The following is a 10,835-nucleotide window of genomic DNA, read 5'->3' on the forward strand; positions in this document are numbered from 1 at the left end:
ATTGAAACATATTAGGGCCACGCTGGAATATTGTATCAGTGCACATGAAATTTGGGAGAAACAGCTGGAGACAAGTATCACTGTGTGAGGATTTCTTTAAGGATACAGGAGTTGGAGTGGTTCATCACTGTGGGATTCATTGCAGAGCAGAGAACACAGCTGTCTTTCTATTCTGCATTCTCAGTTGGAATGAAAGAAATAATTATCCTAGGGACCAAACAAAGTCTATTATGCCACATTTCATAAAACATTAGACTTTTTAATAACTGCTGGGATATTGTGCCTTTGTGTCTGAAAGCAGGGGACTTTAGCATCATTACTGAAACTTTGAAACTCAGTAACAGAAAAGAGATCATTTGAAATGCAAAGCCCCTGCTATAATGGAAGAACAAAATCAGAGAGAAGATAAAAACTAACTAAAGAAATAATAAATAATACATATATAAATATAATATACACTTAATAAAATGGTATTTCCCCACAAGAAATTCCCTTAAGTGCACCAAATTATTCACAAATTTGCTGCATTACCAGTCAGTAAAAAAAATGTAGAAGAAACTTCTTCCAGTTCACCGCACCATATATTTTTCCTGTATTGTTAAGTTGGTGCTTGCAATCTGTTGAAGCCTAGAGAGAAATGACTGTGAAGAGTTTTGAGATAATTTTGTTTCATCAAGCTCTTATGTTTATTTCATCTGATTCACAGATAGGAAGAGCAGTGAATCATCAAGGGAAATTAAATTACCCAATTTCTGTACAGCCCTGGTATTTTTCTTTTACCTCGGTTATGTTTCCAATTGCATGTAATCCTCACAGATTTCTTAATTCTCACTCTTGCATGCAGCCTCTGGTCTGAGATGACAACTTCAGTCTCTTTTGCCCTCTATTGAAGTGAATTGGTAATAACAATTACCAAGGAAATGTGAGCTACAATGCATAAAAGAGGATATAAATGATGGATCTCAGACCAGTGGTGTGTGTAATTACTTGATGCAGAAGTCTCATAAGGGCTGCCAAGTCTTCTGCTGACTCCTACCTATGAGTTCCTTTTGCCTTCTTTCTCTAGCTGTTCTTAGTATGGTAAGTAGACGTGGTAATCATTTGGGAAACCTTTTGTCTGATATTTCTAACCTGTTTAATACCAAGTTTTTAATTCTTAGGAAAGGTATGTACATGGCCAATGTGTATATTAGAAAAATAGAGTTCAAGTACTGTTATTTTTCTAACAAATATCTGAACCCATATAGTTCAAAATATTTAAACTTCAGGGAGATAATGAGGTTATTTCAAAAGGTGAATTATGAACAATAACATTCAGTCATTTTCTTGGCTGTATGCTGCTCTAGTTTTACGATATTTTAATTCTACTTGCAAAAAAAAAAAAAATTAAAAAATGCCCCAAGTCTGTCTGGATATCTCTAAGTCCCAGGAAACACCCACGTGTGTTGGTTAGTCCAGGTGAGCTATGTGACTAACATGGCCAGGCCTTTCAAAGCCAGGGCTGGGACCTCTGTGAGTTCTGGGGATACACTGAGCTGCTCTGAACTAGCTGTGGTACCCGTGCAGCGCTGACCTCCCCAGTCTGACTGCTGGGGGAGTTATGGCCCACACCTGTAGGGCAGCCAACAGGTTTTGTCTTAGTGCTCTGAGAAAATGCAAAGGGCTGCATTTAGCCCTGACCTGAACGCCACTGAACAGACCCAAACCCCACTGAAATGGTTAAAGTAATTTGAATAATGCTGTGCATCTTTACTGTGTCCAAGTGCAGGTACATTCTGGTTGGGAAAGTAAAGGATAAATAATTTGCCACACTTGTTGCTAAGTGTTTTTTACAGTGTCACTTTCTCAGTTACTTGGGGAAAAAATGTCTGATCTAAGCCAACATAGAAATGACCTAACCAGAGGTGAATGTTCAGACCACAAAAAAATATACAATGACGTCTTCAACAGTTTTTCTCATTTGAAATAAGAGCTGTATGTCCTGGAAAGATAAAATTTGTGAATTTTTGAACATAAGGAGATAAAACTGACTGGAAAAGTTGGAGTGACCATAATATTTTGGTAATACTACAGTTCTTTTCTGCAGCTGCCACAAAAACACACATTAAAAAATAAGAATGTTTCCAGAAATTTGCCCATAGAAGCCATGATATTTTATTTTTAACAAAATACTTTTTTAACCTTTCTATTTCCATGTTGGCTTACTCATACAATCTTCCCTGAGCAACTGAGAGAGCTCCACTCTGTAGAACCCACTCAGCAATGCATGTCACAAACTTACCATTCCATTATCAGTGGAATAGATATTTTTTCAGGAAAAAACTGGATTTATCTGGTGAAGAATATGCATATGGGAATTTATCAATGATAAGGTCAGAAGGGCTTGTCTTGGCTGTTACTTGTGCAGGTTACATCCTCTGCCCTCACTGTCGTCATCTCCCCTCACTGTGGTGGCTGATGCATCCAGCACTTCAGCCAATGTTCATCTTAACTGCAATTCCAGTGGGATAAGCAAGTGCTACTTCTGCATGCTTTCAGTAAAGCTCTCTATTTGTGGTAAGCTTGCAGTGACTGCTGCTGTATGTCTCCCACACCACCTGCAAGCACAGATTTTCCATTAAAAGTTGAAGAGAGAGGAAGAAAGACGAATTCTGAAATAAATCCTACTATTAGGTAAGTGACTGAATGTCAAAATACTTCCCAGCACTTTTAAAGATAATTTGGTTCTATCCTGTGGCCATGAAACTTTCTTAAAATAACTTGTCAATAACTGTATCCTGCAGGGATAGAACAGGACCTTCTGACATTAATGAAAACCTGGCAATCAAACTTCATAAGGCTTTACTTATAGCTGAAGAATGAGTATAATTGCACATTTAACACTTAAATGGCTTTCCTTTATTTCCCAATCAGACTTCTTCTATCAGGATGGGTTGCTCTTCTGCTAGGGATGGTCTTAATTTTCATCTAATCTTCAGTAACACTGCTGTTTCTGGGTTGTTCCATTGTTAAATGTTATGTCTGTACTGGCTTGTGGTCATGTAAGTGGTATAAATCAGTAGACTCCACAACTGATGACGTGAGAGCATTCTGTGGCAGGCTTTAATGCTTACACAGGACTTGGAGGAGTACATGTATCTCCTGTGTCAACTCCTCTTCCCCTCTGCTGCAAAAGGAAGTGATCTTGTCACCAGTCCTTCCTCCTCCTCCACTATGTTATGTCATGTTGCACATCACTGTATTTCAAATTTACTCCAAGGAGGAATTACACTGACAGGCAAACAAGGAGAGTTTTGGTCTTCCTGAAGAATGTGAAGAAGGGGTTTTGCTGTGTGCTGGTTTGGAACCCCAGGAGGATTACACACATGGTCTGCAAAGTAACTTTATTGCACTTTAAAGAGAAATGGATATTTCTTCACATGTCTTCCATGTCTTGCAAATGCCAAGAAAGAAAACCACTCTTATTTACTATGAAACATTAAATATGTATCTATATATACATATACACACACATATATACATACATATATATAGATATATATATATAGATATACACAGAGTGTGAGAATTTCCTTACCTCAAGGTATGAGTCAGTTTTAAGCAGCTTCTTTTTTCTCTCCTTGTGTTATTTTGCTTTTCTTGCTTTCTATTGAAAGTGAGATTATATGAGCCTTAAGGTGTTAGTTGGGCAAGACTGATCTCATTCCCCAGGTAGAAGCAGAAAAGGAAACAGAAGTGTGAGGAAGCTGGGACCACAGACCAAGTTACCCATCCTTTGCCAGGTGTTTGACACCTTTGGTGATTTTAAAATGAGGAGTTTTCTGTTTGTCTCTGTGGCTTTGTCCTCCTCAGTGCAGGCTGCTGCATCGCCAGGAATGTGGATGCTTTCTGCTGCCCAGGATCCTGTTTTGTTAACGCTTCCTCCTTCGGCCACTTGCCAGAAAATCACCTTGGAAACCAAGGCACCAGTTTCCATGGTCACTTGGAGGAGCATATGTTTCCTTCCATTGCATGGGGTATAAGGAGGAGGAAGCCCACAAGCTTTTTTTGCCAGAATAAATTCTGCAGGATTGGGCTCAAAGAGCTGCATCCCGACCTTATTTCCTCCATCAAATCCCCAGCGAAACCACCAGAACTGCAGAGGACAAACAAGTGCAAAATGTGGCTTTACATTAATGTCCTCACAACTGAGATGTGAAATGACATCTTACAAACAACTTGCTCTGACTTATTACTCAGAGAAACTCAAGAGTGAGATAAACAGGAATAAAACAGAACCTTGTTGTCCTCCAAATGCCGGCACATAAAATTACATGAACAAGAAAAAAACGTCTTTAAAAGCACTCACCTGATGGTTGAGGTGAAAACTTGCAGTAGCTGGTCAATCTAAAGGTGTGACTGTGCCACTACCCCACACTCAAAAAGGGCTCATGGCTGGTTGTGGAAAAAAATACAAGAAATAGCATGAGGATCTTTCCTGACTGGAAAAAGTTGGATTCAAGCACTGTAGGATCAAAGGCTAAAAATGCAGAGGAGGAACTTGTTGACTTCCTCTAAGGAAAAGCAGAAATGTTCCTCAGGCTGCTGTGTTCAGGCTTCTCTCTGTTTTGACCACCACAGGCTGCAGCAGAAGCACCTTCACATCAGGCATTGGTTCAGGTCAGAGAAAACAGCAAATTTTAATGCTCATCTGTGGCTTAAACTTTTCTGGGTAAAGGCTGTCACAATTCCCCTTCTATCTAAAAGTTAGTTTCCTACTGAAAGGTGCTATACCCATCAAGCTCCTTAGAGAAACAAAATGCCTAACCACAGGATCCAGAATGATGGTTATCATGAAGTAACCAAATCCATACTGCAATCCTGAAAAGAACCAGAAATCTATTTAACATTTTGAAACAGTTTTCCAGATCTGCAGTTTGAAGCCATGGTGATTGCTTGTGAACAGCAACTCTGTTGCTGTTGGAAATTAAAGTTTCAAAGCAAGAAATCTTCCCATTTACAGATGTGACCATTCTCAAACTTGAGTCTGAGACACCAAGTCACTAACTGCTCCTGTTTCTTGATTCTTACTTTTTCTAACCATCCATTCAGAAGGAAAATTATTAGATAAACAGGAAATTAGGAGAATCTAAAGTCAAATACCATAAGATCATCTTCTGTTATATCTGATGTTTCAGTATGGGGATGTGACAGATCACTGCCAATGCAAAGAAGGGTGTGAACAGCTTTGATCTTATTTTGCTGAAGATATGAGCTGACTAAATGCCAACCAGCCAGTCTAGGAATGACACAAAATGGTAGCATTCCTGATTAGTTGCTCTCTCTGAAAGCTAACACACCCTTGCAACTCAAAATGGCCCTGTGTATTATTTTCCACATGATACTGAACTATGCAGAAACTAAATTATATGACTGCTGTGGCCCTTTTAAAATTAATTTAAAGTGAATAAGTTCAGTAAATTCAAGCTGTTTGGGGGCAAACTGGCTAACCTGGTTAACCCTTTTGAACACATTAATTCACAGAAATACATTTGTGGGAGCTCCTGTTCAATGATGAGTTGGTTCCTGCTACATGATATCCCCTCAGAACACCCAGGATGCTTTTACTGTGTTTGTATTGCCATCAGCAACTTTGATTCCCCTGAAAGCAGCTGATGGTTTGCAGTAACCACAGCACAAGTGAAGAGTTCACCTCTCACAAATTGATCAATTTTGTGGGTGCCCTGCAGAGTCATGGATAGAGTTACAGCCTTTAACTGCTAACAGGTGAGAAGAAAATCAACTCTGCTTAAATTAACATGAACGTTCACTTCAGAAACATGTATCTGCACCTTCAATACCTATTTATTTGCAATTTTACCACCATGTTTTTGTATTCCATCAGTTACGATCAGTTTCTAAACAGATTCTGAAAATACTGCAGCACAGATTTCATCTCTTTATGGGCAGGGTGCAATGTGAATTGGAGCCTTCACTGCACATCAGGACCTCAGATAAGCTCTGTTCTCTTAAGTGTTTTCTGTTGTTGGCCATATACTCCAATTGCCCTGTACATGAACTATTTAAGTAAAGTCTAATATTAGGCCTGGCTCACTAACGTTTATTTACTTTTTGCTAGGAGATCGTGTTCCTTCTAAATTATGCATGCCTAAACTGCAAACATCAGTTTCTCCTTAACTCCGTCCCTTAGCTGGATATGAGTAAATTAATTATGTTAGTTCTGTTAAAACTGTTTTCAATAATCCATTATTTTCTGCTGCAGCTATTTAAGCAGAAGCAACTTGGCTTGGCCATAGGAATGTGGCATGTCAAACTACTCTATTTGTCACTCTTTCTAAAATGACATTAAAATAATTAAACAACATGAAATGGCTGTGATTTTAATTGAGAAAAATTTAGGAAATGCCAAATGTTGGCTGTCTGCACTTTCTTAATGGGTTTACACAGTGTATGTACTTTAGTTTACACTACATAAAACAGCATCATGTTCATTTTTTCCCACCAGTCTTATGGAAAAATAACAACAGCAGCAATAACAATAACATAATTACACATAATTATTATGTGGACAAAAAGGCCTACATAATACTTAGTATTCTCAGGAATGGAGCCTTAGGTAGCTAAAAATTAAATAATATTGGAGCCCTGCCTTGGGAAGCCTTAAGGATGCGTGCTTGTGACAGATTCACTTCAGAGGAGAAGTGTCAGAGCAGAGCCACAGGGAGGTAAGTTGAACACAGCCCTGCACATGGACAGTAGATATCCTGCCCAGTAGATACAGGACAGTGTGGCTAAAGCAAAATACAGAATAGTTTCTTCTCTGACAAGGTTCCAAGCAAGGGTCCTATGGTGAAAATAGCACTTTTTAATGTAGCAGTTAGTGTCAAAATGTGGAAGTTTTTTCAATAGCAGCCTTTGTGAATGCACACATGCCAACAAATCTATACTACTTTGCAGTATTTACATTATTTGCAATGGAGAATGAAACTTCTATAAAAGAATTTCTCTGATCATTTCTGTCAGTGATACATCTCTGTCACTGAATATATTGTATATGGTTTTACTCTCAGACTCTGAATATAAATGTCTTGCTCCATGCTGGATTTGGTTGCCTCTGCAGAATGATTTTTCTCCTTCCAAATGTGACTGGCAGCTCTTAAGAGCAGCACACATGTACTGCAGCTACCAGGGGACAGAACACTATTAACTTCTCTCAGGTTTCCCAATGCACGTTTATGTTTTGATTGTTGGGAAGAACTTCGTGAGACAAGGTCATACATTAGAGAAGGAGGACAAGGAAAAGATGGAGTTTTAGCTCAGCACATGGACCAGCATTGTGCTGCCTTGGCAGTGAACTACCCTTTGCATTTGCAGCAAGGAGATCCTGCTGACATCACCACTCACCCCTGCCCTCCAATCCCCAGTCCATCTCACTTTTTGGGCTTGGTTTATGACATAGGAGGTTGTACAAGTCATAAAGAAAAGACCTTACTCTAGTCTGGAGAGCTGTGAAGAGAGCTCCAGTATTTCAGGATGGAGATGAGAATTTTAAACCTTCCCATTCCATTTCTCAGGACTGTGTAAATCCAACCATCTCTCGGTTAGCAGGGACAAAGGAGGGGGATAGTCCTTGGTGGAGCTCACCTCCATGTTTTTGGGAGGGAAATCTGGTCCCTTTTCATCCTTTCCATTCATGAGTCTTTATGTTGGACTTGAGAAATCATCCTTCACATGTTCTTGCTGTTTCTGCCCTTAGAGACACAACTCTCCTGGTTCCACAGACAGTCCTAAACACACTTTTCCCCAGATATTTCTGGGGACATTCCAGCCTTCCAGGGCCAAGGTGCAGTGTTGCTCTGTGATGTCCAAGAGACATCCAAGCAGGCAGATGAGATGCAAAGGACATCAGAGAGCACTGCTGTTTAAAATTACAGCCAGGCACACCTGGCTGTGAGCTGAGACTGATGTGCTGATGGGTTGGTTCATGGAGGAAGAAGCCCAGTTGAAGACAAGAGTCTCCATGGTCATGAGAGGAACAAACCGAGGTGCTGAACCCAGCTCTGTGTCTGCAATTCACAGACCAGCTGCAATGTCTGCCTTGCACATGATACAGTGTTTTGACCTGGTTTTATAGCTCTTTTTGTAGAAGAATATTTCTGACTCCATAGTCTGGTCTTTCACCTTTATATACCCAACTAATGCAAAAAGATTTTTTCTGAGCTCCTCAAACCCTTGTAAACATCAAATCTCAAAGTCCGAATTTCATTCTGAATGATGGTTTCAGTGATGGTGAGGGTGCATTATACTAAGGCTTGGACAAAATCTCCTTGAAGGAGTTTTTTGTAACAGCTGCATTTAACTCATAATAAAATATAGGTAACAGTAAAGCTCCTTCATGGAATTAGACAGCTGAAAAAAGAGCCATTGCCAAGATCATAGCAATATACACTATTGTAAAGGTCCCAGATAAAAAATGGGTTTTTTTGGGCTTCATAAAAATGCAGAGGTGAGGACACCGTGTGATGGAGTTAAATGTGAAAAGAAACTGCACAACCATCACAGGCTGACACAAAAACATCAGACAAGCAAGCAAATAGCCACAGCAAGTATTAGAAATTTAGCCTCAAAAAATGTCAATAGTCAGAGACATCTTTCCATGGCAATTCCACTGCAAGGATTTAAAAATTGAGAATAAGATTGTTTTTTGATAACTTTGGTTTTAGTCTTTGTACATTAAAGGGACAAAAGTCCGACAAATATCTAACTTTAACATTGTTTTTTCTTTCTGAAGGAAACTTCCATTAAGTCTCTGAACACTGAATAGCAGTTCACGTTCAAAAAGAAAAGCATCTGTCCCCAGAATCTTGTCATAGTTTCCTGTGAAATTCAATGTATTATGCCAGGAATAGCAGTAATGAGAGCAACAGATAAATATCATTCTGGTCTGTGCTTGTTTCATACCTCTACTAAAATAGCTCCACCTCTCCTTCCTGCTTTCACGTGGAGGTAGGAGAGACTAAGTGAGCAGTGGTAGCACTTCTCCATGGGCACGGGCTTTGCCCAGCCAGTAGGAGAAGGGTATCTTGCCCAGGAGCTCCTACCTCTGTCAGCCTGGAGGAACCTCCATCTGATCCTTATTGGGAAGATTAAGGCTGTTTCCAGGCTTGAAGTAGCACTTGAAGCTTTGAACACCAGGGATGCTCTCTGGTGCTATAAGGGACCTTCCATGAACCTGTAAGGGGTTCATGAAAGTACCATGGAAGGCCAGCCACTAGGTCTGGCTTTGACCTAATAGATTCTCCTTCTTTGGTGGGTTTCTTACCTGTACAGTAACTTGGACTTCCTTGAGGAACATGTCTTCCTTCATAATTTGCAAAGCTTCCTCGTAGCATTGTCAGAAGAGAAAAATCTTTTTTTCCTGTGAGATCAAAGGGCCAGAACTCATGGAGCATCCCTTTGACAAAAATGGTCTAAGTTTAAAGAGACTCCTTACACCAGGATGTGTAAGAAAGGAAAGGGTGGTTGTAGCAGAAAGCCTTTGGAGGTTTGTCCAGACAAAATGAGTCACCAAGAGAAACTGTGTACTGAAAGTTGGTAGAAAGCTCAAGCCTGGAAGCACAGACTAGCAGCTCCTGTGAAGTTTTTTTGTGCATTTGTCAGCCTAAGCCTTATGGGACTAGTTAGTTCTTTAGTATAGTTCCATCTCCCAGAGCTCTTTGAAACTTTCTGTAGTTGCACACAGCCTTGAAAATCCAAGCTAGGCTTAGTAGGCTTAGTATTTAAAATGTGTTCATCATTTCTGAAGTGCAGAACATGGGAGGAGGCTGCTGACATCCATAGTGTATAGACAGAAAATAAAGCAAAATGATAATTTTCAAGCATAAGGGTTTATTAAGAATGATGGTTCTGGCTCCTTTAGTTATGGCCAGTGGTACAATACTCTCACAAATTCAAAAGAGAGATGCTACTTCTTGTGAATAGAACAGCTTAGTAAAGAAAATAGTCTCAGAATACATACCAGCAGTACAAAAGAAAAAAAGACTGCCTATTAGGAGCTAACAAAATTTGGAAATTGTTTTAAAGAAAATAGAGTGTTCCTTGAAATCTTCCTATTTCCTATTTATGGCCATAAAAATGCTGTGGGCTTTGACTATCTGAATGTCAAGGAGTTGCCTCTTCCTCACCCAGGAAAGGTGCCTGTCAAGTAAGCCAAACTGCTGGGATCTGTCCAGCTTTTGGGAAGGATGCAGGAAGGCAGGGCTATGGGCAGAGGTAAATCTTGTGTTCTGGCTTCCCTTGGGTGCTTAGGACCCTTCAGCAGTGCCTACCAGCACATAGGAATTTTATGCTGTTTTCCCCATTTTCCACTGCCACACTGGCCACCATCAGTGGTCTCAACATGCAGTGAAGGAGCCAAGTGTCTGCCTGGTCCTATGGATATCTGTGTTTTAGGATGAAACATACTGCTAATCAGAACTAAAGATAAGCTTTTTCCCCAGTCATATCTGGGCTGGCTTTTCATGCAAACAGGTAATCTATCACTAGTATTCATCAGGACCTATAAAATGGTGCGTGTTGTAGGGGTACTGAGATGGTTGGTGTGAAGGTGGCATTTGTAAGCTGCTTCATCCTGTTATGTCACTCACCACTGTCACAAGGAAGCTGTCACTAGAAAGCCTCAGCAGATGTTATTGCATTATCCAGCAGAAGAGATGCCATTAGGCATTTTGGCCATTATGCTTCAGAACTCCTTTCAAGTCCCACATAGGTTAATAATTCATGACAATTATTTAGTTGATCTTGATCTGAGGATCACAAGGCACAGCTAGGCTAAG

The sequence above is a fragment of the Molothrus aeneus genome, chromosome 5 (assembly GCF_037042795.1).
Source record: "Molothrus aeneus isolate 106 chromosome 5, BPBGC_Maene_1.0, whole genome shotgun sequence".
In the NCBI taxonomy this organism is placed as follows: domain Eukaryota; kingdom Metazoa; phylum Chordata; class Aves; order Passeriformes; family Icteridae; genus Molothrus; species Molothrus aeneus.